The sequence below is a fragment of the Dasypus novemcinctus genome, chromosome 6 (assembly GCF_030445035.2).
Source record: "Dasypus novemcinctus isolate mDasNov1 chromosome 6, mDasNov1.1.hap2, whole genome shotgun sequence".
Lineage (NCBI taxonomy): Eukaryota > Metazoa > Chordata > Mammalia > Cingulata > Dasypodidae > Dasypus > Dasypus novemcinctus.
The window spans coordinates 121791959-121816934 of NC_080678.1; the positions used below are offsets into that span (position 1 = coordinate 121791959).

General features: G+C 39.7%; 1 pseudogene; it reads left to right on the forward strand.

Moving 5' to 3' along the window:
* The first annotated feature begins 1987 nt into the window (after window positions 1-1987).
* On the forward strand, window positions 1988-23748 carry LOC131278950 (SREBP regulating gene protein-like; annotated as a pseudogene).
* The last annotated feature ends 1228 nt before the right edge of the window (window positions 23749-24976 follow it).

Below are 24976 nucleotides of genomic sequence, written 5' to 3' on the forward strand. Positions count from 1 at the left end.
GGACTGTGGTTAACTGTACAAATATGAGAACATTCTCTCATGAACTATAACAAATGCAAAATACTAATACATGATGTTAACAATAGGGTGGTTTATAGAAAAAGACTACCAAATATAAGCTATAGATCATAGTTAGAAATAATACTTTTATGATTTTCTTTCATAATTTGTAAAAATATTCTACAACAATGCAAGCTCTTAATGGTAGGGTGATGTATAGGAATTCTGCATGTTGTGCACGATTGTTTTATAAGATCATGATTCCATAATAAAAAATTTTTTAAATTAAAAAAAAATAAATAAATATAAACTAAATCTGTTGGAGGGGCAAGATGGCAGCAGAGTCAGGAGATCCATGTGTCAGTTCATCCTACGGGGCAGTTAGCAATCACCCAGAGCTATTGAAAGTGCCAGTTTGGGGGCCCCAGGAGATCAGAAGGGCATCGTATAACATCCTTGAAAGAATGGAAAGAGGAGACTGCCCATCTGCAATAAGGATTTATGAGTAGAACATTCCACACCACAGAGGCCAGTGTCTATCCTCCACTGGTGGCACAAGCCACCTCAGGAGCTGTTACACAGCTGGAGTTGGAAGTTCCATTTCCCATATATTGAGGAAGAAGAGATGTTGGCACAGACTTCAGGTACTGATTAGAAATTCAGTTAGCTAAAGTATCATCCTAAGAATAGCTAAAGTTTGAATCTGTCAAGTCAGAAAGTGGCTGGTCACTGCCATTTTAATGCCAGTGGGGCTGATTGAAAATAACAATGCTGGTAGGAACTGCCTTCTTTCCACCCATATCAGATTGAAGCTCTAGCCTAAGCCACAGCTTGACCTCCTGCAGGGAGGAAACTGGGAGACCAGGACCAAAATCTCTGGGAAACTACAGGCAAAGTGCAGAGACCAGTGCCCATCCTAATCTGAGTGGAAGCCACCTAAGGGCTTTTCCGTGGCTAGAGTTGGAAGCTCCATTTCCCAAAAATGGGGAAGAAGAGACAGTTGACAACTAACTTAAGCTACTGATTGGTAAATTTGGCTAGCTAAAGTATAATCTTAGGAACAGCTGGAGTTTGAGACTGTCCAAGTTGGAAAAAAGCCAGTATCCACTGTTTGTACTTCCCCCTGCATGAGGGGAAGCAGGACTGATTCAAAATCATATTTTCAGGAGGGACAGGCATATTTTCACACAGATCATATTGTAGATCTAGCTTAGGTTTCAGCCTCATCTCTGGTAGTGAGAAAGCTGTGGGGACTTCTACCATGCTCTCTGGGTAACTGCAGGTGCTTTTGGCAGGCACAGACTGAATAGTCAGACACCTGGGGCTCCATCTCTGTACCCCAGTAGTATAGGAGAGGAGTTGTGTAATCTCAGTCTCTCTGGACAACTGCAGACACTTTCAGCCCACATGAACTGGTTTGTTGAGTGCCTTCATTCCATCTCTACCCCTGCCTTCCCTTAGGATAAGAGGAGGCTGCTCTTTCCTCAAACTCTCAGGACAACTGCAGGTGATTTTGACCTATACAAACTTCACTATTGGGCACTGTAACTCCACCCATACCCATGGTAGGACAAGAAGGGATGGCGTAATTACTCTCTGGGTAATTTGCAGTAGATTTTGAACTGCACAGACAGAATAGGCAAACAGCTGTAGGTCCATTCCCACACCCAAGTAGAAGAGGAGGTGAATTATATTTCCTCAGCCTTACCAAGCAATGGCAGGAACTTTTGGCCTGCTTGGACTGGACTGGTGGGTACATGTGGATCTCAATAGAATAGGATGAAATTAGTGTTTTCACAGCCTTTCTGGATAATAGTATACACGTTCAGCTTGTACAGACTGGACTTTTGGGCAGGCGTGGATCCACCCTCACCATCAAAGAGGATAGAAGGGTTGGTGTTTCCTCTGCCTCTCCAGGCAACAGCAGGTCCTTTCAGCCTACAGGAAAAGAACATTTGGGCACATGTGTACTGTTAAACTCGAAGACATGGATTCTGAAAGTGAATATACAAAAGAAAAGATGAATAAAAGATTGGAAAAAATTAAACATATTCTCAGGGAACTAAATGACAAGAGACATGCAAACATATATGTCATGGGTGTCCCTGAGGGAGAAGAGACGGGAAAAAAGGCAGAAGAAATATTTGAAGAAATAATGGTAGAAAATTTTCCAACCTATTGAAAGAGATAGATATCCATGTTCAAGAAGCACAAATACACCCACACAAATAAATCTGAATAGACAAGCTCCAAGGTACATACTAGTCAGAATGCCAAATGCCAAAGGCAAAGAGAATTCTAAGAGCTGTAAGAGTAAAGTGATACATACCATGTAAGTGTTTCTCATCAGACACTATGGATGCAAGATTGCAGTAGTATGATGTATTTAAGGTACTGCAAGAGAAAAACTGCCAGACTAGAACATTATATCTGGCAAGATTGTCTTTCAAAAATGAGGGCAAGTTTAGAATATTCACTGGTAAACAGAAACTGAGAGAGTTTATAATAAAGAGTCTGGCTTTGCAGGAAATACTAAAGGGAGTACTAGAATTTGAAAAGAAAAGACAGAAAAGAGAGGCTTGAAAGAGACCCTAGAAATGAAGACTACATCAGTAAAACTAGCTAAAAGCATCATAAGAGTGGTGAAAATAAAATATGACATAAAAACCAAAGGTGAAAATGGGTAAAAGAAGAACTACCTTTACATTAATAGCATTGAATGTTAACAGAATAAATTCCCCTATCAAAGGACACAGAGTGGCAGAATGGATAAGAAAAAATGAAGCAGGTATATGCTGCTTACAAGAGAATCACCTGAGACCCAAGGATACCAATGGATTGAAAGTGAAAGACTAGGAGGGTGGGGCAAGATGGTGGCTGAGTGAGCTTACCTGATAATCTCTCCTGCAGGGAAGTGGCTGGGCAGCATTGGAGGTTCTTCGGGACCGGACTGTTTCAGGATATTTGCAGGACAGGAAGTGTCTGGACATTGATTTGGTGGAAAGGTAACAGAGAAAATACGTCTATAAAATATAATTGAGACTCTTTACACGGAGGTCTGGGCTGCGTGCAGAACGCTCCCTCCTAGGGTGGGTGGGGGCACCGGGCGCTGCCGCGGCATTTTTTTTTTGGAGGCTCTGCAGTACTGGGGAATTCATAAGTACTGAGCGGCCTATTGGGGGGTTAATAGGACAGGAGGCACTTGCAGACCGATTTGGGGAGACAAATGGGAGTTTTATGGTGAAGCAGGGGAATTTTTGATTGCGGACACAAACAATAGCGCTTCCGCCTAGAGCCCCACCCCCCCCAAGCCCAGCTGCCGATCTACAGTGGACTTAAATTGATAGCAATAAAGAGATGCCACCAAGGTCTGACAGGGTGGGAGACGTTTGGAAGCCAATGCGAAGCGTGGGAATTTCGGGTTTGGACTCTGTTATTAGCATTTCCGGCTGGAGCCCCACCCCCGCGCCTGGCTATTGATCTGCGTCATTAAATTGGCTGCAGTGTAAAGGCGCCCCCAGGTGTCCATTCCGGGGGATTACAGGGTGGGAGGGGTCCTGAAGTTGAATTGGTGATACATCCACAGAATAGACGCCAGTGAGTGAATGAATAGTGGGGTATAGACATACAGGATAGAGCTTGAGGATGTGACCTCACCCATAGGACTGGCACTCAGCTGTGGGGATCCCTGAAGGCAGTGATGCACTGTGGTGCTCCCAGGCTCCCTGTTAACCAGACTTGAGGTTGCCAGGTCTGAGTCCCCTAAACCCTGGTGGCCCAGACCCCAGAGACTGACACCTCTTGAGTCTTCAATATCTCAGACTTTACATCCCTGAATCCATCATGCCCTGAGGTCCATCTAAGGTCCTTGAATGTCCTAGCCCTCAATGTTTGTGTTTTTTTCTTTTCTGTTTTGTTTTGTTTGTTTTTATTTTTATTATATATATATATATATATATATATTTTTAGTGTCCTGATTGCTAACATTGCATTATCCCCTAGTCTTTTCTCCCAGCGTATCCCCCAAAGTCTTTTTTTTTTCAGTTATTTAGGGTTTTTTAAAATTGTTGTTGTGGCTGCTGTGGTTGGTGTATATCTTTTTTTTCTTTTCCCTACCTGCTCCCCACCCTTTACCCACCCCCTTTTTCTTTTTTCCTTTCTTCTCTCTCTTTTTCTCTCTCTCTCTCTCGTCCCTCATTTTCTTCTTATTTTATTTTATCTTAACTATACAATAGGTGCTACAGGGAACACCTCACATTTGCTGGGTATCCTCATCCTCCACTGCCTCATTTCTGTGTGAATAGATTTTGGCTACCTACACTATCCCCTTTCCCCTACATCTTGATATCCTCCATTATCTACTGTCTCTCCTATATTCCACCTCACTTTCTTTCATCCACAAAGTGTCTAACTCTTAATTTCTAATACCTTTGTTTTGTTTTCTGTCTGTTATCCACTCTTGAAACTATTGCCTTTCTTTTCTCTTTCCCTCTCTCACGAAAACACTAGCTTTTTAATTCACACCATATTCCTCCCATATTCAGTCAACTACCTCATTATAGGTACACTACCTACTGCTATAACTCTACACAACTTACATGAATCTAACATCCATCCTCCCAGAGCTCATATTGTTGCTCTGTTAACATATATCACCAATACTACTTAGCAATTTTTCCTTACTTACACAATTGCCTTTCCCCGGCCCTAATACTTTCCTTTAAAGTGAACTCAACCAGCAATAAGAAATTAGAATAAGAAGAACAAAGTGACAAAGAGAAGATATAACACTTACACAAAAAACAACAGCTAATTAATCTCCAATACTAGACAAAGAAGCTAAGGAACTGATTAAACCCATCAAGATAAAATGATGGCCAGACAGCAACAAAAATCTACAAACCAAACCAGTAATCAGGAAAACATGGCTGAATCCAATGAACAAACTAAAAATCAGGAAGGGGAGGAGAACTTTGCACAAGTAATGAAAGATCTCAGAACATTTATCACCGACAAATTTAATGAAGTAAAGGAAGAGGTTAACAACATAAAGACAACACTTGGAGGGGAAATTGCAAAAAGATAACAGATTTGATGGGAATGAACACCACAGTTCAAGAAATCAAAAATACACTTGCAGCAAATATCAGCAGACTAGAAGAGGAAGAGCAGAGAATTAGTGATGTGGAAGACAGTACATCAGAAATCAAACAGATAGCAGAATTGGTCAATAAAAAGATAGAAAAAAATCCAGCTAGGACTTAGGGACCTGAATGATAATGCAAAACACTCAAACATACATATTATAGGCATTCCAGAAGGAGAAGAGAAGGGAAAGGGGTCAGAAGGAGTGTTGCAGGAAATAATGACTGAAAACTTCCCAAATCTATGGAAAGAGACAGATGTACATATCCAAGAAGCACAGCACACCCCAATAATCATAAACCCCATCAGGCCCACCCCAAGACATATACTTGTGAAATTATCCAACGCTCAAGACAAAGAGAAAATTCTAAAAGCAGCAAGAGAAAAGAAAACCATCACATACAAGGGAAGCTCCATAAGATTAAGTGCTGATTTCTCATCTGAAACCATGCAGGCAAGAAGGCAGTGGTATGATATAGTCAAGGAGCTAAAGGAAAAAAATTTCCAACCAAGAATATTCTATCCAGCTAAACTAGCATTCAAAACTTATGGAGAGTTCAAAATATTAGCAGATAAAAAGAAACTGAAAGAGTATGCCAACAAGAAACCTCCCCTTCAAGAAATTTTAAAGGGAGTTCTGCAGGAAGAAAGGAAAAAACAGGACAGGCAGAGTTGGAGGAGAGTGTAAGAGCAACAAAAAAGACAAAAAGAGAAGAAAAAAAAGCAAACAAAATATGACACACACAACTCCAATCAAAATATGGCTAATACAAATAATTCCTTGAAAGTAATAACACTAAATATCAATGGATTAAACTCACCTACCAAAAGATTCAGACTGGGACATTGGATAAGGAAATATGACCCATCTATATGCTGTGTACAAGAGACACATCTTAGACCCAGAGACTCATGGAGGTTGAAAATGAATGGCTGGAAAACAATCATACAAGCAAACAATAACCAAAAAAAGGCAGGAGTAGCTATATTAATGTCAGACAAAATAGACTTTAAATGCAAAACAATTGTGAGAGACAAAGAGAGATACTACATTTTAGTGAAAGGGACAATCTGTCAAGAAGATTGAACAAACATAAATATTTATGCTCCTAACAAGAGCGCCTCTAAATACATGAGGCAAATGCTGGAAAAACTAAGTGAAAGAATAGATACATCTACAATTTTAGTGGGGGATTTTAATACACACTATCAACTCTTGACAGAACATCTCAAAAGAGAATCACTAAAGAAACAAAACATTTGAACAGTATATTAGAGGAGCTGGATCTAATAGAAATATATAGATCATTACACCCAAACATAGCAGGATATACATTTTTCTAAAGCGCACATGGATCATTCTCCAAGATAGACCACATGCTAGCCCACAAAGAAAGGCTTAATGAATTCAGAAAGATCAAAATCATACCAAATAATATCTCTGACCACAGTGGAATGAAGCTGGAAATTTGCAAGGGACAGAGGCCCAGATTTCACACCACGATTTGGAAATTAAACAGCACACTCTTAGAAAAACAGTGGGTCAAGGAGGAAATCTCAAAAGAAATCAATGACTACCTTGAAACAAATGATAATGATAACAAAACATACCAAAATTTATGGGATGCAGCAAAAGCGGTACTGAGAGGGAAATTTAGAGTCATAAATTCATATATCAAAAAAGAAGAAAGAGCAAAAATTGAAGAACTAACTGCACATTTGGAGGAATTAGAAAAAAAACAACAAAGTAATCCAACAGGAAGAAGAAGGAAGGAAATAACAAAGATAAGAGCAGAACTAAATGAAATGGAAAGTAAGAAAGCACGTGAAAAGATAAACAAGACCAAGAGCTGGTTTTTGAGAGGATCAACAAAATTGACAAAACTTTAGTGAGACCAACAAAGAAAAAAAGAGAGAAGATGCAAATACACAAAATAAGAAATGAGAAAGGTGATATCACCACTGACCCCACAGAAAGAAAGACTATCATAAGAGGATACTTTGAAAAACTATATTCCAACAAAAATGACAATCTAGAGGAAATGGACAAATTCCTAGAAACACATAAGCAGCCCATATTGAGGAAAGAAGAAATTGATGATCTCAACAAACCAATCACAAGTAAAGAGAAAGAATCAGTCATTAAAAACCTCCCAACTAAGAAGAGCCCAGGGCCAGGAGGCTTCACAGATAATTCTACAAAACATTCCGGAAAGAACTAACACCAATCCTGCTGAAAATCTTCCAAAAAATCGAAAGAGAAGGAACATTGTCTAACTCCTTCTATGATGCCAACATTACCCTAGTACCAAAGCCAAACAAAGACACCACAAGAAAGGAAAATTACAGTCCAATCTCTCTAATGAACCTAGATGCAAAAATACTTAACAAAATACTTGCTAATTGTATTCAACAATACATTAAATGAATTATACATCACGACCAAGTGGGAGTTATTCAAGGTATGCAAGGACGGTTCAACATAAGAAAATCAATCAATGTAATACACCATATAAACAGATTGAAGGAAAAAAAATCACAAGATTATATCTATAGATGCAGAAAAAGCATTTGACAAAATACAGCACCCTTTCTTGATAAAAACACTCCAAAAGATTGGAATACAGGGAAATTTTTTCAACATGATAAAGAGTGTATATGAAAAACCTACAGCCAACATTGTTTACAATGGAGAAATCCTAAAATCCTTCCCTCTAAAGTCAGGAACAAGACAAGGATGCCCATTGTCTCCCCTTCTATTTAACATTGTCTTAGAAGTACTTGCTTGAGTACTGAGGCAAGAACCAGATATAAAAGGCATTCAAATTGGAAAGGAAGAAGTCAAAATTTCATTATTTGCAGATGACATGATCCTATACATAGAAAACCCTGAGAGATCTACAACAAAGCTTCTAGAACTCATAAATGAGTTTAGTAAAGTCACAGGTTATAAGATCAGTGCGCAAAAATCAGTAGCATTTCTGTACACCAAAAATGAGCAAGATTAGGAAGAAATCAAGAAACAAATACAATTCACAATAGTAAATAAAAAAATCAAATATTTAGGAATAAATTTAACTAAAGATGTAGAAAACTCATACACTGACAACTATACAAGACTGTTCAAGGAAATCAAAGAAGACCTAAATAAATGGAAAAATATTCCTTGTTCATGGATAGGAAGACTAAATATTATTAAGATGTCTATCCTACCAAAACTGATCTAAACATTCAATGCAATCCCAATAAAAATCAACACAGCATTCTTTAAGGAAATAGAAAACCTAACTATGAAATTTATTTGGAAAGGAAAGAGGCCCCAAATAGCCAAAGACATATTGAAAAAGAAAAAAGAAATTGGAGGAATCACACTACCGGACTTCAAAACATACTACAAAGCTACAGTAGTGAAAACAGCATGGTATTGGCATAAGGAGAGACACAGACCAATGGAATCGAATTGAAAGTTCTGATATAGAACCTCATATATATAGTCATATAATATTTGATAAAGCCACCAAACCCTCTCAACTGGGAGAGAATGGCCTATTCAACAAATGGTGCCTGGAGAACTGGATAGCCATATGTAGAAGAATGAAAGAGGATTACCATCTCACACCTTATACAAAGATCAACTCAAGCTGGATCAAAGACCTGAATAGAAGAGCCAAGACCATAAAGACTTTGGAAAGCAGTGTAGGGAAACATCTACAGGACCTTGTAATAGGAAATGGCTTCATGAATATCACACCAAAGCACGAGCAGCAAAAGAACAAATAGATAAATGGGACTTCCTCAAGATTAAAGCCTTCTGCACCTCAAAGAAGTTTGTCAAGAAAGTAAAAAGGGAACCCACACAATGGGAGAAAATATTTGGCAACCATATATCTGATAAGAGACTTATAAGTTGCATATATAAAGAACTCATATACCTTGAAAATAAAAAGACAAACAACCCATTTAAAAAATGGGAAAAAGATTTAAACAGATACTTCTCCAAAGAAGAAATACAAATGGCTAAAAAGCACATGAAAAAATGCTCCAAATCTCTAGCTATCAGGGAAATGCAAATCAAAACTACAATGAGATACCATCTTACTCCCATAAGATTGGCAGCTATGAAAAAAACAGAATACAAATGCTGGAGAGCATGTGAAGAAAGGGGAACACTCATCCACTGCTGGTGGGAATGCAGAAGGATCCAACCATTCTAGAGGACAGTTTGGCAGTTTCTCAAAAAACTAACCATAGATTTGCAATATGACCCAGCAATACCACTGCTGGGTATATACCCATCAGAACTGAAAACAAGGGCACAAACCGATATGTGTACACCAATGTTCATAGCAGCATTGTTCACTATTGCCAAAAGTTGAAATCAACCCAAATGCCCATCAACAGATGAGTGGATCAATAAAATGTATATACATGTAATGGAATACTACTCGGCTGTAAGAACAAATACACTACAAACACACGTGATAACATGGATGAATCTTGAGAACCTTATGTTGAGTGAAGCAACCCAGGCATTGAAGGACAAATACTACATGACCTCAATGATATGAAATAAGCAAGCTGCCTCAGAGAGCTAGAGACTGGAAGATAGGCTTACAGAAAATCGGGGATGGAGGAAGGATGTGAGCTGACGTCTGCAGGGGTGGAATCTATGATGAGCTGGTGGTAAGTATGAGCACAAAGAAGAGATAAAATGGGGGCAAGGGGTTGCCTTTGGGTGGGGCTTTGAGGGTTTGAGGGGGGCTGGGGATGGGCGGATGGGTAATGTTGCCCACAAAATTGGGGGGAGGGAGGGGCAACATACGAACATAGGAGAGTGTCAGGTGTTGGCTGAGAGTAAAATGCTGAGAAAATCGTATCAAAATATAATTAGGAGGGTTACCTGTTTAGGATGCTCAGAGGGTATGGTCTGACAAGGGACAGACTCCTGGGGAATGTCTGAATGCTCATTTTGCCAGGGTGGGTTGTACCATTGGGTAGAGACCCAAGTAGTGAGAGTGAGGGTGGACCCACATCCTGGGGAGGACTAATGCCATCAAATAGAGGGAACTGTATCTCTCGAGAGAAAGGGTGGCTCCCAGGGCATTAGGGCAGTTGAGCAAGTCAGGCCCTGAACACTGTTGCAAGTATCTCTGGACGTGGCTCCTCAGGAAATGGAGATTGGCTGTCGCTGTGGGCCCCAAGGGGAGGGGAAAATGGATGTGGAATGGATGGAACCAAGGTAAATGTGGGGGTAAGAGAGGAGTTTCACGAGAGTACACAAGGATGGATATAAAACATGTAATATTACACCAAAAACACATAGGGTATGACAGACTAATAATGTAAACCATAATGTAAAATATAGGATAACTAAAAATTTAGAAAACTGTATATTCTAAAGTATGGACCACAATGTAAGCACAGATGTCACCTTGTTTGAAAGCTATTGTCTCAGAGTCTGTACATCAGTTTAAGTAAATATGATATGAATAAGTTATAAGATTATTACTGTGGAAGGGAAAAGGTTTTATGGTGGATGTGTGGGAGTACTGTATATTGTATATATGAATTACTGTGATCTAAGGCTCTTGTGAAGAGAAGCTCAATAATTAGGAAAAAAGAAAAGAAAAAGATAGGATGTAGAATTTTTCCAAATCAATACGTATTCTAGATCTAACCTTTAAACTCATCGCTATATTCCATTTTACTAGTAAGGGAACCTGACATTATATTGGGCTTCATTTTTCAGGAAGTTTAGGATCACAGAGTGGTTCAACAATGGCAGCAGAGGAATACTGGTATGGGATGTTATTGACAGGTGATATATGGTTGACAGGGAGTTATACAGGGCATATGTCCAGGGTGCATGGTAATGTTTGGATATACTCATAGTGGAAACAATTAAAAACAACAGCTGGGGGGGGGGTACTGGGTTCCTGACTGGGGGTGCTCTGTCACGGTTCCTAGGGGAGCAGCGGCAGTCCCCCAGGTGCAACGGTAAGAACCAGGAAGGAATGAGGGTCCAACAGTGAGCCCCTGATACTAATGACTATGCTTATGAGCCTATACGCCAGAAATAAGAACAAGGCCTAGAGCAGCACTGTGCCTGGGAGTTTCCTCCTGACAGCCTTCATGTTACTCAAATGTGGCCAGTCTCGAAGCCAACCTCAGCATGCAGATGCAGTGCATTCCCTGCAGCGTGGGACATGACACCTGGGGATGAGCCTACCTGGCACCAATGGATCACTACCAAATACCAGCTGAAGATGCAACTAGAAAATGACCTTGAATTAAAGGTTCAATGTGGATCAGCAGAATATCCCTCTCTACATATAATAACATGACTTTAAAATGCTGTTTGAACAAAGCTTCTAGAACTCATAAATGAGTTCAGCAAAGTTGCAGGTTATAAGATCAATGCACAAAAATCAGTAGCATTTCTGTATACCAATAATGAGCAAGATCAGGAGGAAATCCAGAAACAAATACCATTCACAATAGTTAATAAAAAAATCAAATATTTAGGAATATATTTAAATAAAGAGGTAAAAAACTTATACACCGAGAACTATACAAGACTGTTCAAGGAAATCAAAGAAGACCTAATAAATGGAAGAATATTCCTTGTTCATGGATAGGAAGACGGAATATTATTAAGATGTCTATCCTACCAAAACTGATCTACACATTCAATGCAATCCCAATAAAAATCAACACAGCATTCTTTAAGGAAATAGAAAAACTAACTATGAAATTTATTTGGAAAGGAAAGAGGCCCCGAATAGCCAAAGACATATTGAAAAAGAAAAACGAAATAGGAGGAATCACACTTCCTGACCTCAAAACATACTACAAAGCTACAGTAGTGAAAACAGCATGGTATTGGCATAAGGAGAGACACAGACCAATGGAATCGAATTGAAAGTTCAGATATAAAACCTCATGTATATAGCCATATAATATTCGATAAAGCCACCAAACCCTCTCAACTGGGAGAGAATGGCCTATTCAACAAATGGTGCCTGGAGAACTGGATAGTCATATGTAGAAGAATGAAAGAGGATTACCATTTCACACCTTATACAAAGATCAACTCAAGATGGATCAAAGACCTAAATAGAAGAGCCAAGACCATAAAGACTTTGGAAAGCAGTGTAGGGAAACATCTACAGGACCTTGTAATAGGAAATGGCTTCATGAATATCACACCAAAAGCACAAGCAGCAAAAGAACAAATAGATAAATGGGACTTCCTCAAGATTAAAGCCTTCTGCACCTCAAAGGAGTTTGTCAAGAAAGTAAAAAGGAAACCCACACAATGGGAGAAAATATTTGGCAACCATATATCTGATAAGAGACTTATAAGTTGCATATATAAAGAACTCATATATCTTGAAAACAAAAAGATAAACAACCCATTTAAAAAATGGGAAAAAGATTTAAACAGACACTTCTCCAAAGAAGAAATACAAATGGCTAAAAAGCACATGAAAAAATGCTCCAAATCTCTAGCTATCAGGGAAATGCAAATCAAAACTACAATGAGATACCATCTTACTCCCATAAGATTGGCAGCTATGAAAAAAATAGAAGAATACAAATGCTGGAGAGCATGTGAAGAAAGGGGAACACTCATCCACTGCTGGTGGGAATGCAGAAGGATCCAACCATTCTAGAGGACAGTTTGGCAGTTTCTCAAAAAACTAACCATAGATTTGCCATATGACTCAGCAATACCACTGCTGGGTATATACCCATCAGAACTGAAAACAAGGACACAAACCAATATATGTACACCAGTGTTCATAGCAGCATTGTTCACTATCGCCAAAAGTTGGAATCAATCCAAATGTCCATCAACAGACAAGTGGATCAATAAAATGTGGTATATACACACAATGGAATACTACTCGGCTGTAAGAACAAATACAATACAATCACACATGATAACATGGATGAACCTTGAGAATCTTATGTTGAGTGAAGCAACCCAGGCATTGAAGGACAAATACTACATGACCTCAATGATATGAAATAAGCAAACTGTCTCAGAGAGCTAGAGTCTGGAAAAGAGGCTTACAGGAAATTGGGGGGTGGAGGAAGGATGTGAGTTAACGTCTGCAGGGGGGGAATCTGTGATGAGCTGGCGGTAAGTATGGGCACAAAGAAGGGACAAAATGGGGGCAAGGGGTTGCCTTCGGGTGGGGCTTTGTGGGTTTGAGGGGGGCTCGGGATGGGAAGAGGGGTAATATTGTCCAAACATTGGGGGGAGGGAGGGGCAACATACGAACATGGGAGAGTGTCAGGTGTTCGTTGAGAACAAAATGTTGAGAAAATCGTATCAAAGTTTAAGTAGGAGGGTTACCTGTTTAGGATGCTCAGGGGGTATGGTCTGATGTGAGATGGACTCCGGGGGAATAGCTGAAGGCTCATTTTGCCAAGGTGGGTTGTACCATTGGGAAGAGACCCAAGAAGTGAGAGTTGGGGTGGACCCACATCCTGGGGAGGACTAATGCCATCAAATAGAGAGAACTGTATCTCTCGTGAGAAAGGATGGCTCCCAGGGCATTAGGGCAGTTGAGAAAGTCAGGACCTGAATACTGCTGCAAGTATCTCTGGACATGGCTTCTTGGGAAATGGAGATTGACTGGCGTTGTGGGCCCCAAGGGGAGGGGAAAATGGATGTGGAATGGATAGAACCAAGGTAAATATGGGGGCAAGAGAGGAGTTCTGTGAGAGTACACGAGGATGAATATAAAACATGTAATATTACACCAAAAAGATATAGGGGATGACAGACTAATAATGTAAACCATAAGGCAAAACATAGGATAACTAAAAAATTTAGAAAACTGTACAACCTAAAGTATGGACCACATAGTAAGCACAGATGTCACCTTGTTTGAAAGCTATTGTCTCAGAATCTGTACATCAGTTTCAGGAAATATGATATGAATAAGCTAAAAGATTATCTCTGTGGAAGGGAAAAGGTTCTATGGTGAATCTGGGGAAGTACTGTATATTGTATATATGAATTTCGGTGATGTAAGACTCTTGTGAAGCTGACATTATGTTGGGATCCACTTTACAGGAAGTTTTGGATCACAGAGTGGTTCAACAATGGCAGCGGAGGAATACTGATATAGGATGTTATTGACGTGATATATATGGTTGACAGGGAGTTATACAGGGCATATGCCCAGGGTATATAGCAATGTCTAGATATACTCATAGTGGAAACAATTAAAAACAACAGCTGGGGGGTACTGGGCCCCTGGCCAGGGGGTCACTGTCGTGGACCCGGGGGAGCAGCGGCAGTCCCCCAGGTGCAACGGCAAGAACCAGGAAGGAAGGAGGGCCCAACAGGGGGCTCCTGATACTAATGGCTATGCTTTTGAGCCTATACACTTGCAATAAGAACAAGGCCTAGAGTAGCACTGTGCCTGGGAGTTTCCTCCTGACAGCCTTCATGTTACTCAAATGTGGCCACTCTCACAGCCAAACTCAGCATGTAGATGCAGTGCATTCCCCCCAGCGTGGGACATGACACAAGGGGATGAGCCTCCCTGGCACCGAGGGATCACTACCAAATACCAGCTGAAGATGCAACTAGAAAATGACATTGAATTAAAGGTTCAATACGGATCAGCAGAATATCCCTGTCCACATATAATAACATGACTTCAAAATGCTGTTTGACCTAATGTAAGGGGGAAATGGAAAGGAGAAATGAGATTATAAGGTTATGAGTCTCTAAAAAAAGTCTGGAGGTTGTCAGAAGGAATGCCCTTATGTACAACTGAGCAGAGTCTAAGAGACAGATAAAGTAGATACAACCCCAGGTATTGGTTCTTATGAGGGATAAAGAGACCCACGGGTTCTATGGTCATGGCAGATGGAGTTCACTGCCATGGCAGATGGCCCTTCTTTGGAGCTGGTGTTTCTGCATGATGGAATTGGACTCAGAGGGGATCTCTTCTCACAAGATTTGCATGTTACTTTATTGGAATTGTAGTTGGTGCTGGGGTTTAAGATATATTTAGGGGATTTGAATCTCTGGACTGATAACATGAGACCCAGGCCCAGAGCCTCAACAGACTTCAGCTCCTACACTTTGATTTATTGGACTTACCCCACTCAGCTAACATGGAGTTGAAGAAGGTCAACCACCACACCATGGAGCCTAGAGTGTCTACAACTGGAAGCGGGAGGAGTGCATCCAGTATCCATGTGGAATCTAAGCCCCCACTTGACATAGATGTGCAATGGACACAACCAATCCAATGTCCACAGAGAAAATGTGGAATGGGTGTGGGAACGGTAGCCATGGTGGCTGCTGGGTGTGGGGAAGGGGAGGAAGAGATGAGATGTGGAGGCGTTTTCGGGACGTGGAGTTGTCCTGGATAGTGCTTCACGGACAATTACGGGACATTATAGATCCCCCCAGGGCCCACTGGATGGAACGTGAGAGAGTCTGGGCTATGATGTGGACCATTGACTATGGGGTGCAGTGATGCTCAGAGATGAACTTACCAGGTGCAATGGATGTGTCATGATGATGGGAGAGAGTGTTGCTGTGGGGGGAGTGGGGGGCGGGGGCGGTGGGGTTGAATGGGACCTCATATTTTTCATAATGTAACTTAAAAAAATAAATAAATAATTTTTTAAAAAATTTAAAAAAAACTTATGGAATGCAGTGAAGGTAGTGCTGAAAGGAATATTTATAGCCCCCAGTGCTTATATTAAAAAAGAAAAAAAAGAGCTAAAATCAATTACTTAACTACATGGCTGGAGAAACAATGCCAGAGCAAGTAAAAGAAATGAAATAACTAAGTTCAGGGAAGTGGATTTGGCTCAAGGGATAGAGCATCCACCTACCACATGGGAGGTTCAGGGTTTAAACCCAGGCCTCCTGATCCTTGTGATGAGCTGGCCCATGCACAGTACTGAGGTGCTCAAGGAGTGCCATGCCACCCAGGTGTGTCCCCTGTGTTGGGGAGCCCTATGCACAAGGAGTGCGCCCCATAGGGAGAACAACCCAGCGGGAAAAAATGCAGTCTGCTCAGGAGTGGCACCACACACACGGAGAGCTGACACAGCAAGATGATGCAACAAAAAGAGACACAGATTCCCAGTGCCGCTGACAAGAATACAAGTGGGCACAGAAGAACACACAGTAAATGGACACAGAGAACAGACAACTGCAGGGGTGTGGGGAAGGGGAGGGAAATTTAAAAAAAAAAAACAAAAAAAAACAAAGATCAGAGCAGAAATAAATGAAATTGAGAACAAAAAAGCAATAGAGAGAATTAACAAAAACAAAAGTTGGTTATTCAAGAATAACAAAATTGACACACTTAGCTAGATTAAAAATAGAAAAAAGAGAGAAGATACAAATAAATGAAATAAAAAATGAAAATGGTACATTGCTATTGACCTCACAGAAATAAAAGAGATCAAAAGAGGATACCATAAACAATTTTATGCCAAAAAAACTGCACAATATAAACACAATGGAAAAATTCCTAGGAATACACAAACAACCTACACTGACCCTTGGAGAAATAGAAGACTTCAACACAAATGAAGAGATGAAACTGTCATCAAACAACTCCCCAAAATGAAAAACCCAGCAACAGATGGTTTCGCAGGTGCATTCTAACAAGAATTCAAAGATTTAATACCAATCTTACTCAAGCTCTTCCCCAAAAAATTGAACAAGAAGGAATGCTACCAAACTCATTCTATGAAACAATTATCATGCTAGTAGCAATTCCAGATAAGGAGATTATGAAAAAAGAAAATTACAGACCCATTTCACTAAAAATATGGATGAAAAAATCCTCAACAAAATAATTGCCAATCAAATCCAACAACATGTTTTTAAAAACTATACATCATGATCAAGTGTGTTTTATACCAGGCATGCAAAGGTGGTTCAATACATGAAAAACAATCAGCATAATACAGTACATTAATAAATCAAAGAATAATCCATAATTCTGTCAATTGATACAGAAAAGGCATTTGACAAAACACAGCATCCTTTCTTAATAAAAATACAACAAAATGTAGGAACTGAAGGAAACTTTCTCAACATTATAAATGAAAAACCCACAGCTAACATTGTACTCAATGGTGAAAGACTGAAAACTTTCCTGCTGAGATCAGAAACAAGACAAGAATGCTTACTCTCACCACTGTGTTTAATATAGTGCTAGTGGTTCTAGTTGGAGTAATCAGGCAAGAAAAAGAAAAAGGCATCCAAATTGGAAAGGAAGAAGTAAAAATCTGCTATTTGCAGAAAATATGATCCTATACATAGAAAGTTCAAAAAACCTACAACAAAGCTACTATAGACAATAAATGATTTCAATAGAGTTTCAGGATAAAAGATCAATATGCAAAAATTTGTGGTGTTTCTATACAGGAGTAATGCAAAATCTGAGGAGGAAGTCAGGAAAAAAATTCATTTTAAAAGAGTGACTACAAGAATCAAATATTTAGGAATAAACTTAACCAAGGACATAAAACACTTCTATTAGGAGAACTACGATGCATTTTTAAAAGAAATTTAAAAGACCTAAATAAATGGAAGAACATTCCATGCTCATGGATTGGAAGACTAAATATCATTAAGATGCCAATTCTACCCAAACTGATATACAGATTCAATGCAATCCCAATAAGAAATCCACCAGGGTTTTTTTTTTAATGGAAAACACAATCATTAAATTTATTTGGAAGGATAAGTCATCCCAAGTAGCCAGGAACATCTTAAAAAGAAAATGCAAATTTGGAGACCCTCACTTCCAGACTGTAAATCATATTACCTAGCTACAGTGGTAAAAACAACAACAACAAAAAGAAAAACAATATGGTATTGGCATAAAGATAGACACATGGACAAATGGAAATGAATTGATGGTTCAGAAACAGAACTTCACATCTATGGTCAAGTGAGCTTTGACAAAACTTTCAAACCCACCCATGTTGGGCAGAACAGTCTATTCAACAAATGGTAATGAGAGAACTGGATATTCATATCCAAAAGAAAGAAGGAGGACCTCTATCTCATTCCTTATACAAAAATCAATTCAAAGTAGATCAAAGACCTAAATATAAAAGCTAGAACCATAAAACTCCTAGAAGAAAATATAGGAAAACCTCTTTAAGACCTGGTGGTAGGTGGCAGAATCTTAAACCTTACACTGAAAACATGAGCAGTGAAAGAAAACATGGATAAATGGGACCTTCTCAAACTTAAACACTTTTTCAATTCAAAGAACTTTGTCAAGAAGGTGAAAAGGCAGCCCATTCCTTGGGAGAAAATACTTGGAAACCACATATACAACAAGGTTTTGGGGTTTTTTTTCCCACTCTATATAAAGAGATCATAAAACTGAGCAAAAAAGAGCAAGCAATCTAATTTAAAAATAGACATTTCTGGCGGCGGACTTGGCCCAGTGGTTAGGGTGCCCATCTACCACATGGGAGGTCCGCAGTTCAAACCCTGGGCCTCCTTGACCCGTGTGGAGCTGACCCACGCACAGTGCTGATGAGCGCAAGGAATGCTGTGCCACGCAGGGGTGTCCCCGCGTAGGGGAGCCCCACACACAAGGAGTGTGCCCTGCCCATAAGGAGAGCAACTCAGCACGAAAGAAAGTGCAGCCTGCCCAGGAATGGTACCGCACACACAGAGAGCTGACACAACAAGATGATGCAACAAAAAAAAGACACAGATTCCCATGCCGTTGACAACAACAGAAGCGGACGAAGAAGACGCAGCAAATAGACACAGAGAACAGACAACCGGCGTTGGGGGGTAAGGGGAGAGAAATAAATAAATAAATCTTTTTTTTTAATTAAAAAAAAAATAGACATTTCTCAATGTAGGAAATACAAATGGTCTAAAAGCATATGGAAAAATGTTTCATATCACTGGCTATAAGAGAAATGCAAATCAAAACGACGAGATATCATCTCACACTACATAGAATAGCCATGATTAAAAAGAGAGAAAGCAAAAAGTGCTGGAGAAGATGTAGAGAAATAGGAATACTTTTTTTACTGTCAGTGGAAGATAGTTTGGCTATTCCTCAGGAAGCTTAATATAGAACTGCAATAATCCAGCATTTCCTCTACTAGGAATGTATCCAGAAGAACTGAAAACTGTGACATGGACATCTGCACAACTATGTCCATAATGGAATTATTCACAATTGCCAAAAGATGGAAAAATACAAATGTCCATCAACTAATGACTAGATAAACAAAACGTGGTATGTACATTCTATGGAATACTATGCTGCAAAAACAAGAAATTGGGATACAGATAATCTGGATGAATTTTGAAGTGAAGAAAGCCAGACACAAAATGATAAATATTGCATGGCCTTACTAATATGAACTAAATATGAAGAATATATGCATACTTAAAACCTAGAGTATAAGATATTAGGAAATAAGAAGAGGGTTGTGAAGGAGTCCTGAGGCTTAATGTATGTATAAATTTATTTAACTTTACTGTAAAAGTGTGGAAAAGGATAGAGTTGATAGTTAAACATTATAGTGAGTAGCAGCTGGTTTATAAATTGGATTGTGACTGAAAAGTGTAGTCTAGGGATTTAAATATCATTTGAAAGAAAGCTAGAGAATAATCTAAGAACTGAATAATACAGTGAACTCCAAGGTGAATGAGAATTGTGACTGATCATACAAATTCAAGAAATATATTAAAAACATAAAAAAGTGTATCTGTTGGTCATAAACGTGATGTTCGATATCTGAGATATCAATTCAATGGCATTTTTAATATGTCTGCCCTTTGTGCTATTACCATGCTTTAAAAATTCAACAAATGTTTACTGTTCATATACACTATGTTTCCATAATGAGTCAGCCATGGACCCTTCTTAGCACTATCATTATTTTAGTTCAAGGACCCAAGATAATGATGCAGCCAGTCTGGAGCATTTTTGGTCATACCATGCTGTTTGGGTTATTGTAGCTTTGTTATACATTTTAAGATTAGGACAAGTGACCACTCCATTTTCATTCTTCTTTTTCAAGATCATTTAATCTATGCAGGTCCCCTTAACTTTCCATATAAATTTGATGATTGCCTTTTCTCTTACTACAAAGCAGTTGTCGGAATTTTATTTTTGGTTGCTGGAATTTTAATTGGGATTGCTTTGAATCATAAACTGATTTTTTAAATATTGAGATCAGAAGGATACACCCAAGAGAAATTCTTTCATGTGTATACCAGGAAACATGCAAGGGAAAGTCCGTATCTTTACTGTTCCCAGAACAAAAACCTGGTTGGGAAGATGGACCAATGACCTTTAATAGGAAACAGGTTGAAATCAACTATGGTACATCACAGTATGGAATATTTCACAAAGTAAAATAAATATACTACAACAATGTTCAAAATCCTGGATACATCTTAGCAATATATAATAATATTTGGAAGAAAAAATGTTTCAAAAGACTGCCTAGATCATGGCTATATTTTATAAAGTGAAAACATTAATATATATAGCTACATATTCATAAAACAAAACCATGTAAAAGCAAGCAATGGAATACCCCACTCAGAATTTAGGTTGACTGTTTTGAACTTACAGGTCGGAAAGTTAGGAAATAGGAAAATCACACATACACTAAAAGGTTGATTCAAAGATGGCCTTGTATTTACAACAACTATGGATTTCTTAACAATGAATTTTAAAATTGCGTTTACCTATTCAGTCACAGGCAGAGTTGTATAACCTCAGACCTCCCCAAACCATGCTGGGGTAGCTATGAAATGCAGACTGTGAAGAGGCAAGCACTGTAGTAAGTGTGAATTAAATGGCAACTGGATTACAAGAAGAAGGTGGAAGGGGAGACGCTGAACTTTTCATGTCCAGATCCCCTCTCAAATTTGCAACCAGATAATTCACTCGACCTCTATGGAGAAAACTAAAAAAAGATGAGACACGAAACTAAAAATTTTTTAATGGAAAATGGTAATTGAGAGAAACTGGAGGTATGGGAAAGATGATTTTCAAACTTACAAAATTAATTCAATGTCTTGAACACCCTGAGAAAGGAAAAAATATAATCAGATTGATAGGCTAAAACATTACTGCTTTAAATTTTATGCTATTTTCAGAAGGTAAATAAAGCTAGAGCTGAAATAAAAGAATGGATAAAGATATACCTGACTAACAAAATTCAGAGATGTGTATTTTTTTTCTCATTTTAGTATCTCTCAAATAAGCATATCTGGTATCTTAAAATTACTTATTTCTTACTATTGTCATAGTTTATTTAACAGCAGTTGTCTTTTCTAGAGATATATAAAATAATAACGCAACTTAACAATGACTTGCGATGTGGACCCGGGGATGCTGCCAGGGGCTGGCAGCTCCGCGGGTCACGGGGTGCGCCTGTGTTGCTAGGGACATAGCTCCGGGGACTGTAGGGGCCATGCCACCCGTCCTGGGCCTGCCCTGCTCCGCGTAGGGCTGGTGAACCTGGCGGCCATGGTGAGAGGCCGGCTTCTGCGGAAGAGGTGGATGCGCGCCTAATCTTCAGGCTCTCGCTAGTCTACTTCCTGACCAGCACCGTCAAGTAGGAGGAGAGGGCAGGGAGAGATCAGAGTCTTCTCCAGGTTCAAGGCTATGATCAGCCCATTCCCTGGAAAGCAGTTTAACCTGGACAATAGCAGTCGACCAGGCAATCAGTGCTGCAACTCCATTCAAGGGAAGCACCTCATCATGGATGAATTAGGATAGTTGTGAAAGGAAGGATTTGCTGGTGAATGGCTCTGTCCTCTCTACATCCATAGAACAAGCAATACTGCTGCAAGTGCTGCTTATCCAACTGCTGCTGCAGTGACTATGAGTATTGTGGATCCTGCTGCCTGCAACCCAATAAGCCACTTCTCCTGGAGCGCTTCCTCATTCCAGCAGCAATGGCATTCCAGAACCTTCAAGGCAGTGGAAGATCATTTTTTTTATTGTATTTTATTGAAGATACATAGATCACAAAAAAACGTTACTTTAAAAAATACCAGAGGTTTCCATATATCCCACTACCCCCGCCCCCCACTCCTGCCACATCAACAACCTCTTTCATCATTGTGGCACATTCATTGCATTTAGTGAATACATTTTGGAGCACTGCTGCAGCACAAGGATAGAAGTTTACATTTTAATTTACACTCTCCTCCAGTACGTTCAGTGGGTAATGGCAGGATGTATAACATCCAGCATCTGTCCCTGTAATATCATCCAGGACAATTCCAAGTTCCAAAAACGCCACCACATCACATCTCTTCTTCAATCTCCCTGTCTTCAGCAACTACCTTGGCCACTTTCTCCAGATAAATGCTACAGTTTTTTCCATTATAAGTAGTATTTCTATAGTAGAATACCAGTAAATCCACTCTAATCCACATTTTATTCCTTCTTCCTGTGGACCCAGGGATGGTGCTATCCACTCCACCTCTATATTGAGAGGGGGCTTAGATCCCACATGATTGATGTATGTGATCATATGATCAAGCAAGAGTACTTGGAGTTGTAGGTACTCTCAGTTCCCTAGTGTGGTGGTTGACCATCTTCACCTCTTTGTTAGCTGACCTGGGTAAGACCAATGAACCAGAGAGTAGGAGTTGCAACTCTGCTGAGGCGCAGGGTCCAGCTGGCACATGGCCAGTCCAGAGATTGAAGTCTTCTGAGTTTACACCAACCCCAGCATCAACAATAGGTTCAGTAAAAGTGACCAAAGAGTCATGAGGAGAAAGGTCACATCTGAGTCCATCACCATTACACTGAGGAATGCAAATTCCAAAGTAGGGCCCACTAACAAGGCACTGAACTCCAGAACCATCTGCCATGACCATAGAACCTGAGTGTCTCCATAGCCCTCAGGAGCACCAGTACCTAGGGCTGTATCTAGTTTGGCTGTCTCTGGGATCTTGCTGAGGCATGCATAAGCAAGACCCCTCTGATGACCTCCCAACTCTTTTTTGAAGACTCTTAGCCATATACATTCATTTGTCTTTAGCATTTCCCCCTTTTATTCAAGGTCTTTTTCTAGTTGTGTCTCCAGTTAGTGAATGTTAGTTATCTCTTTGTTCCAGAAATGCTCATCCCTGAGAGTCAAGTCCCATGCTGGGGGGAAGGTAATGATTAGCATGCTAATTTTGGCTTAGGGAGTGGCCACATTTGAGCAACATGGAGGCTCTCAGGAGTCGCTCTTAGGCACCCTGCAGCTGTAGGCTTAGTTGAAATTTCAAGCACACAGGCTCATAAGCATAATCATTAGTATCATGGGCTCATCATTGGACCATCCTTCTTCACTGGTATGGGGTGTTATTGATGGGGGTCATATGTTCGGGAGGCATGTATATAACGTATTTTAAAATGTTCAGATATTCTTTGGATATTTTTATATCAGTTATAGTTACAAATGGAAGATCATTTTGAATTGTGTTTAGCTAAATGCAGGACCTCATTTTGGAGCATGCAGCATGAGAACACCTATGGAGATCCCATAGCCAAGTATTGCTATGGCAAGAGCCCTCCCAGGCTATTCCCCGCATGATGGGCACAGAAGACTTAAAGCAAGGGGAAGAAGATGCCCTGCTGAAGAACTTTCACCATTGGACAGATGACAAAACCTTGGTGGAAATCTACTTCCCATGTTGTACTCTCTCACTTCACTCATAACCAGGGTCTTACCAGTTGGAACTGTTGTATAAAACAACATGGAAAATCCAGCCATTCACATTTGCAAAAGACAAACGCACAGACTAAACTCTGGGTAGTACTGACATTCGTGGATGGATGGTACAACTAGTGTTCCTGTAAGGGAGCTGTGATTTGTGTTGCCAAGGTGTTGGTGATCAAGTTTTTACTTCCTGTTCTGATCTGGGCCTTTTTGCCATCAAATTTATTTATTGGATTTCCCTGGAGTAGTGAGAAAGTGATAATGTTTTGCGTAGGAAAATGCCTTACCTTTCTAGTTGACTGTATTCAAGAAAATTATTTTTATTGTTGTCATTGTTCTTGTTTTCTTGTGTTCTTAGACTTCATGAGGTAAATTATCCTTTTGCCCAGATAAAATGTTTTGTGTCTTAGAATGTGGATTTTCTCTTTAGGGGATCATTTCTAATTTGGTTTTAACAGCATCTTCAGGAGTTGGCCCTGAACACCAAGGAATTGGTTTCACATAAAATTAACTGAAAAGTCAAAAACACTGTTCCATTCTAAGTCTAGGCAAAATTTCCAGCAATTGGCATCACATGCAAAGAGGTTCTTTTCTAGTGATAGTTGAATATAATTGTATACCTATGTGAGAGAATGGTTTAACCAGAAATTCTGGCTTCCTGTCCTAGAGGACTCAGTTCTCATTTCCTTTGAAATTCCTATGTTCTACTCAGTCACAGTACAAAGGGAGTCTCAGGAAAATCATGAGCCACCTCATCCCTTTGCCTAGTCCTCTTGTCCAGTCAAGAATCCCAGTGTTAAGTCAGTTCTTAAATGGAGATATATTAGCAGCTTGCTGAATGTGCTCATTCTTTATTTCTTTCAGCTTCTGCAAATGTAACAGATGCAAATACTTAGTTTCCCTGTGATTGGCAGTTTAAATAGTTTATAGTTTATGTTTAAAATAAGAAAGAGGGGAAACAGACTTGGCCCAGTGGTTAGGGCGTCCGTCTACCACATGTGAGGTCCGTGGTTCAAACCCCGGGCCTCCTTGACCGGTGTGGAGCTGGCCCATGCGCAGTGCTGATGAGCACAAGGAGTGCCGTGCCACACAAGGGTGTCCC